This window comes from Choloepus didactylus, chromosome 5, assembly GCF_015220235.1.
Source record: "Choloepus didactylus isolate mChoDid1 chromosome 5, mChoDid1.pri, whole genome shotgun sequence".
NCBI classification, from domain to species: Eukaryota; Metazoa; Chordata; class Mammalia; order Pilosa; family Megalonychidae; genus Choloepus; species Choloepus didactylus.
The window spans coordinates 27,434,742-27,449,397 of NC_051311.1; the positions used below are offsets into that span (position 1 = coordinate 27,434,742).

General features: G+C 39.2%; 1 pseudogene; it reads right to left on the reverse strand.

Annotated features, from left to right (window-relative positions):
• Positions 1-9,644: 9,644 nt before the first annotated feature.
• On the reverse strand, positions 9,645-10,822 carry LOC119535216 (annotated as a pseudogene).
• Positions 10,823-14,656: the final 3,834 nt, after the last annotated feature.

Consider the following 14,656-nt stretch of genomic DNA (forward strand, 5'->3'; position numbering starts at 1 on the left):
TGTGTCTGAAACCCAAGAGTTGGAACTGTTCAACTGTTCCCCATATAGTCATCTTTGAGATTAAAAGACAATTAAAATTATATCTATATAGCCAGCTTTAGACCCAGGATTGAGAGGAACATTGAAAGAGCTCTACATTTATGATTCCATTACTTTGGGTTTACCTGTCAATTCACTCCATATTGAGACCCCCCATAAGCTTCAAAAAAAGATATTAATAATGAGAAAGGCCTTGGACCAGACCCAAAGTCTTGGTGATTTGGAGCCTTATAAAATTATTGCTTGGCCAAAGGGCATTTAAAAGTGAGAAAACCTTATTATAAACCAACAGGAAGTGTTGGTCACTTGCACCACTCCACAGAGGAACATTTGCATTATAGAGAGTTTATGTACAACACAATGTGAATGGTGCCCTCTGGAGCTGCGCAAAGCTGGCAGCCCTGCCCTTTAAGCTTGGAAAGACTTGCCAGTCAGCTGTGCCGAGAGAGTGGGCTTGAGGTCTTCAGCTTAAAAGGCAGTGAAAGATTTCATACAATATCTCTCCAGATCTCTCCCAGCAGCAGAAGAGAATTTCCTTGTGTTACTGCAACCTCAGTCCTTGTTGTTGTCCTAGCTGGTAAGTAAACTCAGACTCAGGGTCACACCTCTCTTTTTTTCTCCTTGCCTGGCTTCGCAGTGTCAACTGTGACCCATCTAGCCTTGCTTATGCTTGGCTCAATCCCTTGTGGGGATTGAAAGCTGGGGGCCCCAGCTGGCTCCACCACTCAGCTGGTCTGAAGACAGCCTTGCACACATCAGGCCTGTAGCTACTCCCATGGCTGATCGAGTGTGAATAAACAGGCAAGTTACCCCAAGGGCCTTAGTTTCTAGATGCTTCCAAGAGAGAAATGTGTTCCTATATGAGTATTTTATGGAGGATAGCTGCTCAGAGAAAATCCATTGATAAATGTATTCAAATGCATATGGAAGAATGCTTATTTTAAGCTGCAATTTTTATAAAGCAAATTTGGTTAAAGGAATACATTGGTGGAGCAAACACTGTCCTGGATGCTGGTGACCAGGATGCTGGTTTCTTTTAGACAAGTCTCCTAACCATCTTGTGCTTGGAATTTCTCATCTGTAAAATGAGGAGCCTTAATTTGGTTGTGCTAGAATCATCCCAGCTCTAAAAGACCTGCAAGTCTTCTCCTGTTCCAATCTCTAGAATTCTATGATTATTCTTTTTAAAATCATGTATCAAATACGCTTCCATTAACATCTCCTCTAACTTGTCACCACTAAGCAGATAGAAGCCAAATCCAAAACCTGACCTTCTGAAGTTCTAATTACAGATCTTTTTTATCCAGCTTTGTAGTTCACTGCAAAACAAGCATTTAAGGGGAGATAAAATTAACTCTCAAGTAATTGCAGCTCCCCTTGGTCTCCCCAGGAATGCTCCCGGGGATGTGATGGAAGGAAAGATTATAAGGGGCTTGAGCAAGTAGGGAGCCACATCCTGTAGTGACGAGTCATAGGAATTATCTGTAGGTGGCTTGAAGCTCCCTTCATTACAGCATAGATGTGGTTTTATTCATCTCCTGACATATTTGGTGTGCTTGCTCACAGGACTAAACGATCCCTAGTCCTCAGGGGTCAGGTTTTTAAAATAAAATTCCTTAATGCTTATAAAATGGGCAGAGTGGTTTCAACTTGAAAATTTTGTAGGATTTAGGTCAGTGGCTAAGGAATATTTTTTCCTTTTAAATGTCTTTCTCATCTGTACCTTTCAGTCCATTTCCCACCATAAACCAGCCTAACCCAGCCCCTGCCTTGGTACATTGCCACAGCCGCCTTCCTTGGTCACATGGGCTTTCTTCCCAAGTATGGCGTGGTGGCTGTGTCACACTTAGTCTTCCCTAAGGCTTGCTTTATCATGTCACTCCTCTGCTCTAAAACCTGCACTGGCTTCCTATAATTGCCTGGGACTTCAGGACCATACTTCTCTGTTTTTTTCTGCTACATAAAGAGTCTGCAGTTTCCCAGTCTCTCTGGACCCCTGAGAGGAGTCAAATGAGCAGCAGGGCTCCTCCTGCTAGATACTGACAACACAGATAAGAACATGGACTTTGGAGTCAGACAGGCCAGTATTTAAATTCTGGCTCTGCCTCTAACTGAGTGTTTTCATCTTGGGTGAGTTACTGAACCCCTGGTCCTTAGATTCTTATCTGTCAATAAATATAATTTTTGATGCTTAAATGAGATAGTATAATTAAAGTGCCTAAATGGTAATGTCTCTGCTCCTCTAGAGAGTCAACAGAGCTATTTACTTGCAGTCAGCTGGTCTCAATGCAACTCCAAATTTATTCCTCCTCTTGTGCCCTCTTAGTGAATGAAATCACCATTGACCCCAATGGAATCACCATTGATCCCAAAACAGAATGCCTGGGAGTGATCAGCGACAACCCCCTCCCAAACCCCCTCATCCAGTGGGTCTCCAGGGCCAGAATATTTTACTTCCTTAATACCTATTGAGTCTGTCCCATCCTCTCCATTCCCACTGCTATTGTTTAGATAGAGACCCTTGTCAGCTCTCCCTTAGCCAGTGGCTGGAGTCTTCTAACTCGCTTCTTTCCCTACACTTTCATTCCCCTCCAACTCAATATCCAGCCTTGCTGCTGGAGTGATTTTCATACATGCAAAAGTGCTCATGATCCGCCTTAACTTAAAAATCCTTCCATCATCCTTTATTAGCTACAGAGTAAGAGCCACACTCTACGGTGGGGCTCTCAAGGCCCTGCATGGCTTGGCCCCCACTTACCTCTGCAGCCTCCGTCTCGCCGTTCTTCCTCCACTTTGGCCACATGAGACAAACACAGCAGGCTATCTGCTCCGGCTGGACTGCGTCCAGACCCTGCCCCAACCTGCCATCAGCCTCAAAAATACCTCTTCTCTATTTTATTAAGCCCTTTTTTATGCCTCCCCCCCAAAATTGGGATTGTCAGTTTCTTCATTTTTGCCCCCACTATAAACTAAACCTACTTCTATAAAATCCTCATGAACCATTTATTTGCAATAGGAGTTTTCTTAACCAAAATCCACAGAATCAACTCACATAACTAATCACCAAATGACCTACGCCCAAGGGGAGCAGCATGCTGAGGTCCACAAGCCTCAAGGATGAACACGATCCTCTCCTTACACCAGTAGGGTTGTTTGCTTATCAAGAGGGTATCATGCTTATTTCTAAATTTGTGTATGCCTCCTGTACTTATTACAACAATTGCATTAATTAATATTGCATAAAAAGGGAACATGAGTGGAAAAACCAAAACGGTTTTGATTCTATGACAATTCATTTGAATGCCTTGGAAAGAATCAATAAAAGCAAATTGCTAAAACATGCTTTGAAATAGGTATAGGAAAACTGTAAATATTTTCAAATATCATAACAAAAAGATGTTATTCTCAGATGGCTTTACCTCAATGTCTTTTTCTTTATTCATTTTTATTTAAAAAAAAGATAGCATAAATGATATATTAAAGGCATGATTTATGCAAGAAAAGTGATGCAGAATTCCAATCAGAAAATTTTATTCAAATCAAAGCCATGGCCCAATACGAAAATATTTGACAAGTCAATATACTTTTCATGTTTTAGGTTAAAATAAAATGTTTAAGGTAGACATTAATCATTTTTTCATGGTTCTCAGGCTTTTTGATACAGATTAAATGGGAGAGAGGGCTGCTGATAAACTTGTTTCTTATCCATCTCACCTTTCAGAATGTGCTAGCCCTCAAGAGCAGGGGCATTACCTAATTTGTGTCTCCATTGACTAACAGAGGACCTGGCAAAAAATGGGCATTTAACATTTGTCACCTGAATGAATGAGGGAAAAAGGGGCTCTTTGGACCACTAAATTCAGTCAACTACGGCAGGCCAAGGACAAAGGGGATGGAAGGATAAAGGCGAGGGGGAAGAAAACCTATTTTCTTTCTCTTCTGCTTGGAGGCATGTATTCTGGAAAGGAGAGAAAATTGAGGAAGCCATACACAAGGCAAAACCTTATTTAGGTGGGAACAAAAAAGTAAATGAAAAATAGGGTGGGAGGGGGGGATGACTTGGGTGTTCTTTTTTACTTTTATTTTTTATTCTTATTTTCACTTTTTCTGGTACAAGGAAATGTTCAAAAAATAGACTGGGGTGATGAATGCACAGCTATATGATGGTACTATGAAAAATTGATTGTACACTTTGGATGACTGAATGGCATGTGAGTATATCTCAATAAAATTGAATTAAATTGAATAAAATTGAATTTTAAAGAAAAAACACCTTATTTAGGGGCAGTTCTTACCAACTGGGAATTTAGGGTAACTCTGCAGGAGCCAGGGGCCCTTTTTGTGTGCACAACATATTGCTGAAAATATTCTAAAATGTATTGGTTCACTTTTCTGCCTGAACACGTTTGACTCTTTGCATGAAGATGCAGGTGCATCTCCCTGTGACTTGGAGCATGGTTCAAAATGTCGATTTTCCCTGTCCAATTCCGTAGAAAGTGTGGGAGGTTAGGTGGAATCTGCACTGATCCCAAGGCCCTTTCAAGCTTGAAGCTCTTCTCCACCTCTTGGATAATGTTCTGCTAGCAGCCTATCTACGTGCCATCTACCATTCTCTCTTAAAAGCCAAGTTTTGAGTTGTTGGACTCTAATAAATTGGAACTTCCTTTATTATTTTATAGCTAGATTTACTAAATATTAGGTATGAATCCCCTTATTGCCATCCCAAAGAGATTTTCCAAGCTCGAAAGTCCTGGCTTCGGGAAGAACTGCCCATTGTGGACTGTCAGCCCAGAGAGGCCCCAAAGACCTCACTCAGCATTTCCCAACACGTCTCTAGGAAAGGACCAGTTTTCTGTTTTCAATTTCCAATTCATCACAGACCAATACTTTTATAAAATATGCAAAAAAGCAAGCCCAGCTTTTATTAGATTCAAAGGACATAAAATTATATTTCAATAAATATGGTGAGAAAAAGCATATTTTAAAAAATTTATTCAAAATGCACAAGTTGTTCACTGAAAAATGTACACACTATGACATAACTTCTTATCATTTCACATTCATAACTAAAGGAAACTTAGGAATGAAAAGCAATTGCCCATATACACACTTTGAAAGAATGCTGTGTATATCACTAAAGTTTTTAATGTAGCAAATGAGTTTGCTTCTTGCCTTATTTAGGTAATCTAGATAGGAGAGATGACAACATAGAAGATAATGTATATCTAAACTACTTTTATGTTTTGTCTTTAGAAATTTATAGCAAAAAATCTAGTATGACAGGGATATGCTGATGGGAATGAAAGAAGAGATATTAAAATAATTTCAGCTGTCTTAGTATATTCATTTTTTTTGTGAGACTCAGCCTGATTTATTAGAGATCTATTGGAGATGTTACAATGCAAAGAATATGCATATTAAAACCGATTAAATATGGCAGTTCATTCGTCATTTTTCTAACCTTGATAGTTTAGGGAGATGAACTTCTGTGCCTGAATAGGCTCCTTCAGCCCCGGAATCAGTATATGCATTTTTAACTTTAATCCAAAATGAAGCAAGTGATGCTGCAGTTTCAAAATTTACCTTCAATCAGTGTCAGATCCAACTCTGCATACTGTAAAATTGCAGTCAAATTTAAATTTTCTCTCAAAAAAAAAAAAAAAAAAAGGAAAGAATGGATTCTGAAGTTTAAGCATCTTTTCTTTTATTGTTGAAAAACTAGGCTCAAAATATCATGTTGTAATGTGGACCTACTGCACACAACTATAGGCAGCAAGCAACTCCCACTCTGCTCCGTACCCTGTCCAATGAGACAGGGCCTCCGATCATATGCTTGGATGTTGAGTGATGCCAGATTGTTATAAAAGTTTCTGAAGGTTTACTTTCAGCTTCTATAGTCATCTCCCCAGGATCTGTAGCCAAGAATTTGCAAACCACACTTTGAGCAGCATGCCCTAACTCACTTATACTTCCTGGAACGTACCTAGAAGGGACTGGTGACTTCTTAGCTTTTTCATTTAAATTGGTCTTGGTATGGCATGGATTTGGGAGAGAGGTGTTGTCTATGCGTGTGCCTGTGTGTGTGCGCCTGTGTGTGTGCGCGTGTGTGTGTAATTGAGGAGGGATACCCTAGATGTGTATATTGCCCACATTCTGGGGCTCTATCAAGGTGACTGTCTGAAGGGATCTATTAAACAATATCTTTCACCTCCCGCTCCTGCTTTATTAAAGCGGTAGATACCATTTTCAAGCGAAATTTCCCACAGAAGTACACTATGTAAAATAGATGAAAGCAGAGCTTTTCCACTTAAAAGTGTAGGGGGAGAGGAGAGGCCCATTCTCTTAGATTGCAGCAGCCCCCAGCTACCTCCTCAAAACCCTCCGATAAGCAGGGTTTAAAAAATCTCTCTATTAGAAGGTGAGGAAAGCAGGGGAGACAGGCTGTATGAGAATACAACAATTCCTTCTGTTAAGATGCTGCCTGTCTCCCTGCCCGGTCCCCTAATCTCAGCTGGGGTCATTGATCCCCAAACTGAGTCAAGCTCTAAACAGAACCTGACCAACTGTGCCAGTTCCTCCAAGCTTGGGGTCCTGGGTTGAGGGGCCATCCTCAACTTGAAACCAAGTGGTAAATTCGTTAGCACCAGATCTTAAAGATTAATAATAAAGGGCTTCAAGTTTATTTACATTTTAACAGGATCAAAGGCATTCAGTTCTAAAAGTGGGTGAAAGAGCTATTCTTTTGAATATATTCAGAGCACCCTGAGGGCAGAGACTTGCTCATCTTTGACACACTAGGGTCTAGCTCATACTCTGACAGGTAAATGGCATGAGCTCAATCAATATTAGGTGAAGGAAGGAAGAAACTAATGAAGAAAGGAAGGAAAGGAGGGAAGAAAGCAAAAAGAAAGGAAAGATAGGAACCTTCTGGAGCTCCTTAAATCTCATCCCCCATCTTTACTACTCACCCTTGAGAGGAGAGGCCAATCATTAACTGAGCTTGGTGGCTGGTGCATGAGCCTTTCAGATTTGGTGTTCATAGAAAAATACACTAGAGCTGATGGCTGGGCAGGTGAGGCTGATTGTTCTTGGCCCTTCATAGGTGATAATATTAAAGTGCTGTTAAAAAAATACAGGATGTAAGAATAAGAAAAATTTACCTTTTGCATCAGTTCAACTGTCTCATTTTGCAGATGAGAAAACTCATTGCCTTGTACATTATATAACATGCCCAAGGACATAAGCAAATGAGTACAGCAAGCCAGAATTTACTCATTCATGTATTCATTCTTTTATCCAATGCATATATATTGAGTTTCTAAAAGGTGGCATGTGAGGATGCTATGATGAAACAAACCCTGTCCTTAAGGAACATACAAACTAATTGGGGAAATAAGAAAACAGGTAATTAAAATACATAATAATAACTGCTAAGGTAAGCACATGCACTGAGAGTTAAAAAGAAAGCACATGGGAAGAGCATCTAATTCTACCACAGAGGCACCTGGGAAAGCATCTCCTAAGAGAGCTCGCATAGCTCAGCGTGGCTCACATCTAGACTCAAGGCAGGACACGGCAAGAGGTGGGGCTGGTTCCATGGCCATCATCCCTCAGTTATACCACCTTGTGTTCCAAGGAGCAGGTCATAAAGCACCTTCTTATTTTTCATAAATACAACACGTAACTCAGGGGTTTGCTTTCTTAATTAAAATGATTATGAAGAATAATATAAAAACATTCAGAAAATTAACATGGCTAACATAACTATTTGGAGATATTTCCTGTGTTCTGTCTTACATGCATGTTTTATGCCAAAAATGTAAACATTGTATAAATCCAGTTTTGTAATTCACTTTCCTTAACCTTTATACCATAGGCATCTTACTATATAGTCATCAGTGTTTTAACTTTAAACCTGAGAGAACCAGCACTACGGTATGGAAATCTGTGCATCAGTCCTCCTTTCCTAGATGCAATATAGTTGGAGACATGCAGAATTTGGACTCAGAAGTCAGGGGAGTCATTCAGTCATTCAACCAACATTTATTGAACACCTACCACATGCTGGCCAGGCAATGTGATATGAGAAAAAGTCATATGCCCCAATGAAACTTACATTTTGATATGGAGACAGATAAATCTGTTTAAAAAGAAAAAAACAAACTAAAAATAAAAAAGATGACTAAACATGTGATCATGCAGTTAGCATCATGGAGAAAATACACAGGGTGATGAGGCAGAGAATAACTGGGCTGAGAGTCCCAGCTTGGCCCCATATATGAACTTGGGCCAATGAGTTAAAATTCTCTGAAGCCCAGGTGCTTCATCTGTAAAATGATAACTATTATTTCATGCCCTATCTTTTTCACAGGACTTTGTCAAATGAGATGATAACGGTTTTGGAAATTTATAAGCCAAATAGAAAACAATATTAAAATGATTATTAGTGACATAGCTAATTTCTCTTTATGATTGTGTTTAGACTTTTAAAAAGTATGTATGAACTATAAATGGGAACTTAGGTTTATTACAGAAGTGGTGAGAGAGTACAGGCTGGGTGACCTTTCCTATTGATTTATTACCTAGTAAAAGTTTCCAGGAAGTAGGTTTTGAAAACACCATTTATTAGTCCCTTTTAAGCCCATCCCTGGGCAGGTTGCCAAGATGCAAGCACTTAAGCTCTTTAAGGATTTCAAATAGATCCCCATAGCTAGGAGATGGAGAAGAAAATAAATCCATTCAAGATGGCACGTACGTTCAGCCCTAGATCTCCCCCAAGAGGAGACAAAGTTGTTTTAGTGAAATTGCTTCTCTGGAATTCAACCAGAGTCTAGTCACTGTTATCAGGGCTGCTCCTCAGCAAAATGATGTAATAGGCCGAGTTTTATTCTCACCCTAGATTTTCTCTCTTTTTTTTTTTTTTTCTGTTTTGTACTCTTCTCTTCCTTTTGGATCAGTTGTCTTCTGCTCAACCACTTCAAGCATGTGGTTATTTCCTAACTGAAACTTCATTTTTTAACAACTTTCCTCATTGCCCTTGCCAAGCCCTCTTCCTAAAATTAATGTATTAAACAATTTAATAAACATCTGTGAAACTAGCACCCAGAATGAAAACTAGGATATCAGAAAAGAACCTAAAGCTGCCTATGTGACTTTTCATCCCCCCACCCACCCCTTCTTCAGCAGCTAATATTATGTGTTCCTTTGCTTTCCTTTTATTATATTCTGTCCTGTACATATACTCCTAATAGGTGTGAGATATAGGTTTTAGTTGATTCTAAACTCTTTGGGGATCTTCCGTTAACACTCAAGATAAAATTGCTTAAATTCATCCATATTATTGCACATAGCAGTCATTCCTAGTCTGAAGTGCTGTAGAATTATTCATTGTTTGTACATATTGACAATTTCTCCATTTTCCCACTGATAGCCATTTGTTTTTGTTTCCAAATTTTTGCTACCATGTGAGGTAATGCAATAAACCTTCTGGTTCGTGTCTTTTGGCGTACATGTGCAAGAGCTTCTCTCGGATGATAGGAAATATGAGTGTTCAAATTCACAACATAACAACAAACCGCTTTCCAAAGCAGCTGTTTCAATTTATGCTCCCACCAGCAGTGTGTGTGAGATCACTTTGATCCACATCTTTTCCCAGTCATTGTCAGACTTCATCATTTTTTTGTACTTGAGTATGCATAAAATTGTATCTCAATGAGATTTTTAAAAATAGAAACTGATGTTCATTTTCCATCAATCTTTTTTGTTTTTTGTTTAAGAAACTGTGAAAGAACAGCTTAAGACCACTGGGTGGGTGTTCTTACCCATTCAGTGGCCTGAGCAGTGGGAGCTGCAGAGCAGAGTTCAGTTACAGGCGGAGCACAACAGCCTGAAGCGGGGAGCTGCTGAGTAGTCAGAGGCCCCTGCACATCTTCAGACCAGTCTGCAACCTCGGGTTGAGTGGTAGTAGATTCAGGAGCTGGAACAGCCCATTCCCCCTGAAATTCCTCCTTGGCCACAGCCATTTCAGCAGCGGTCTGGTCTTCCTTTTCAATCTCTTCAGGGTCTCTGTAGGAGCGATCAGGCATGACCGCTTATGAGTGCCACACTGCGCAGAACTCCAAGGGCCAGCCTTCACCACATCAGAGCCACTGAGAGAGCTCTCTTGTTGCAGGGGAAGGCAACGTCCACATCACACAGAGGAGAATCTGTGTTACACAGAGCAGTAGGTTAACATAAGATGCCTCTGTGAGAGGTTGGTGGTCAGTCTTGGGATCAGTAACCTCCAGAAGACATGGCTCCCAGAGGCTGCCGGGATCTGGTTAGTGAAGGTTCCAGGAATGAAGTGCTGGGCAATAGGAGTAGCTCCAGTGGCAGCACCAAACTTCAGCAGAGCCTGCTGGCCGGTATTCCTGGAGGATATGACACTGACATCAGCTAGGTTTTCAGTGGCAGCAACGACCCGAGCCACCAGCAGAAGCTTCTCTCAGGTCCTCTTCAGATTTATGATGTAGATGCCATTGCTTTTTCTTTTGTAGGTGTACTATTCCATTTGGAAGTCAATGTTGGTGCCAGTTAAGTGGGTTCCTTCTGCAAGGAATTTAAGGACATTCTTCTCCTCCATCTGCAGGACATCAAGGGCTCTGGATATTGTGAAAGTTTCCCTTTAACTTACAATGGGAACCCAGGTCAACACTGCATGTCCCCCTTCCGGGTAGCGAGGAAAGCTCAACGTAATTTTGATTTGCATTTTCCTGATCACTAATGGTATTGATCACCTTTTCATGTTGGTTATCTGTTTCTTCTTTGAAATACATACTTCTGTCTTTTGGACATTTTAAAATTGGATAATTTCTGCTTTTCTTATTGATTCATAATGGTTCTTTGAATATAATATATACTAATCTTTGTCAATTGTGCATTGCATATAACCCATTTGTAGTTTGTGTTTTCAATTTCTTTAAGGTACTTGATTTTCTGTTACTGATAGCTGTGCTCATTTAAGATTTCTTTTGCTATGCCCGAGTATGAAACATATTCACCTCTAATTACTATAGGTATCTGCCTGCTTTTTATTCTTTTTAATAAAATTGAGCAGTACCACCACATGGACCATTTCAATTGTATTCTGAAATTGTGCAAAGCAGCAGGTCTGAACCTGTTTAGAATTGATTTGATGTGTTGGCTTCACCAAGGTCACTTGCTTTTAAAGCATTTTAATGTGGAATGAAAGAGTTGGATCTTTGAGCATGCAATTTAAGGTATAGGCTTGTAGTTGGGGAAAATATTTGAGTAGAGAGCCCTTCCCTAAGTTCTTTGTGTCTACTTGGCGGGGAGGGGGAGGCCTGATTCCTTAGAATAGGTATTCCCCAAAATTTACAGGGGCACTTTGGACCCTTGCAGTATGTTTTTTGGGTTGCTTGATTGAAACTTTATTTCTCTAGCCCTAGAGACATTTTTCTTACAGTTATTAAAACTGAATGCTTTTGGATCCTCCTGCTGTCACAGCTCCTGTTCCAATATCAGCAAAATTCCTTCTGGCTGTGGAGAGTTTTTTAAAATTTTAGAAATAAAGATTCTATTGATTCAACTCAAAAGCAAAATTACTGTACGTTAGATGAATACCTTGACTTTAATCTTTGCTTTTAAAATAGTAAATATGTTATAAAATGTAGGCAATTTGCAAATGAGGTTTGAAAGAAATAAATTTGGTTTAATTTAGTCAAAACTTTTCATTCTAAAAACAAAACACACATTGCTTTATTCATTTCAACCAGAAAAAAAAATAAAGAAAGGAAGTCCAACTTAGTATTTGAATCTTTCCAAATTCAATGAGTGGAAAACGAAAACAGATGGACAGCACCTGGGTAAAGTATCCCTCAACTAATAAAACCAGGAAATTCCAGGCTGTGTTAATATCTGCAAAAGGTAAGTAAGAGTTCAGACAACATGCTTCTCTAGATCTTCCAAAACACTCATCCCCTTCAAACGTCTAAACTTCTTTTGAAATATAATACAAATTAGAAAAGTGCACAAAACATACATGTACAGCCCATTGAATTATCAAAAACACACATGTAACCACCACCTAGGTTAAAAAAAAAATGGACATTTACTAGTGTCCCAGAAGTGTCTTCCCAATCAATATTCTCACCTTTTCCCCAAAGGTAACCACTCTCTTGAATTCTAGCAATATAGTTTAGTTTTATATGTTTTGGATCTGGCTTCTTTTGTTCAACATATGACTGTATGATTCACTCGTGTAGTGGATGCTGCGATGATCTATCCAGATCCTCTTTCCTGATTAAAAATCTTCCACTTCCAACTGGTGGAAGTTCTGGCTGCAGATGGCCCACAGCTGTCAGTCCCATCCAGGGATTGCAGAAATGAAGAGAGCTGCCTTGCTCAAGGTCCCACCCCTTTCCCAAGGCACTTCACATCCATTGACTGATCCAGGGGAGGGTAAAAAGACCCAGCTCCATTGCTCAAATCATTCCAATTTCAGAGGCCCCTGCTGAGATTGCATGGTAGCTCAAATTCTTTTGTCTTACCTTGCTTCCCTCCCTTCCACAGGTGTCAATCCCAAGAACGCTCTGAATTAAACCTCCAGCATAATAACTTCTATCTAATCGTCCACTTAGGGAACCCAATCTGTGACAGTTCATTCCAGGAGTGGTACAATAGAGCAGATACTGGGATGTGATTTTGGAGTTGAATCATTCACTACCTGGTTGGTGATAAGAACCCTATCACAGGTGGTAGGTAAAACAGAAAATGCCCCTGGCACAAGGTAGCAGTGCCATTGTTAATATTTCCATCAGTGATCTATTGAGAAGGTACACTGGATGGTGCAATGGAATGGAAATTTGAAAAAATATGAGGAAATAACTAGAAAGGACAGTAAAATTGGATGGCCATTTGCTAACCTCAATAAATGCTTTGAAATAGATAACAAAAAACTGAGTGATTAATCAGCAATTAAAAGCTAAATGGGAAATCCAGAGTACTTCTTTAATATCATAAAAAAGTTTCTCATGTCCTGCCTGTAGAAAGCTGACCAGTCACAGGACTGAATCATAAAAGTAGCAGCAGGACTCCCAAAAAGGTCAAACTAAATAACCATATGTATGGGCATAAAGTTTTGATAAACAGAATCACTTTTGGGGGGAGGAGTCTTAATTTTCCATGGTTGCTATGAAAATTACCACACACCAGTTAGCTTAAGCAATAGGAATTTGTCTCATGCTTTAAAGGCTAAAAATCCAAAATCAAGATGTCAACAAGGCCATGCCTTCTCCCAGAGTTGGTAGCATTCTGGTGATCACAGACTTCTGTCGCTTGGTGATCTCTCTTGTGTCCTCTCTTCTCTCCGGCTTCTTCTGACTTTTGGGTTCTTCTGACTGATTGTGTCCCAATTTCTTCTCTTTGTAAAGTCTCCAGTCATATAGGTCAAGGCTCACCCTCATTCAATTTGGGCACACCTTAGCTAGTAACATCTTCAAATGTCCTATTTACAAATGGGTTCACACCCATAGGAATACTGATTAAGATTTGAACATGCTTTTTTTTTTTTGGAGAGACATGATTCAATTCCCAAGAGGTGGAATTGACAGCTAAATCTTCCAATCCATGAACATGGTATATCTCTCTATTTGCTCAGTTCTTTGATTTCTTTCATCAGTGTTTTCTACATTTCAACATGTAGGTCCTGCACATAGTTTGTTAGATTCATACAGGATAATTTCATTATTTTGCTGTTATTGTAAATGGAATCTTCGTTAATTTTGATTTCCAGTTGTTCATTGCTAGTATTAAGAAATACATTTGTCTTTTTTATATTGACCTTGTGTCCTGCAACCTTGCTAATCTCATGAATTACTTTTGGTAGCTTCTTTTGTAAATTCATGAAATTTCCTATTTATTTCATGAAATTTCCTATTTATACCATTATAACCTCATCAACAGTGACAATTTTAGTTTTATTTCCAATCTCATACCTTTTATTTATTTGTACTGCTTTATTACACTTACTAGTGCTTCCAGTACAATGCTGAATTAGAGTGGCTTAAATGGACATTCTTGCCTTTATCAGAAGGAAAGCAATCAGTATTTCACCATTCAGTATGGTGTTTTTTTTGAAGATGTCCTTTCTCAAGTTGAGAATATTCCCTTCTATTCCTAGTTTGCTGAGAGTTTTTATCTTGAATGGGTGTTGAATTTTATCAAATGCGTTTTCAGTATCTATTTATGTGGCTTTACCTTTTTATCTGTTAATATGGTGAAATATACTGTTTGATTTTTGACTGTTGGACAAGCCTTGCATTTCCAAGATAAACCCAACTTGGTCATCATGTATTCTCCTTTTTTTATATGGATTCAATTTATTGATATTTGGCTGAGGATTTTTGCACCTATATTCATGAGGCAAAAAGTTTGTTGAGGAAAAACTTTGAGAAATGTCTGTTTTCAGGAATAAAATAATTGTTTTTTTCTCCTTTGAATGTTTGATAGAATTTGCCAGTAAAACCTTTTGGGACTATAGTTTTCTTTGTTGGAAGGCTGTTAACTATAACTTTATTTCTTTAATGATATAGAACTATTCATCTTATCTATTTCCTTT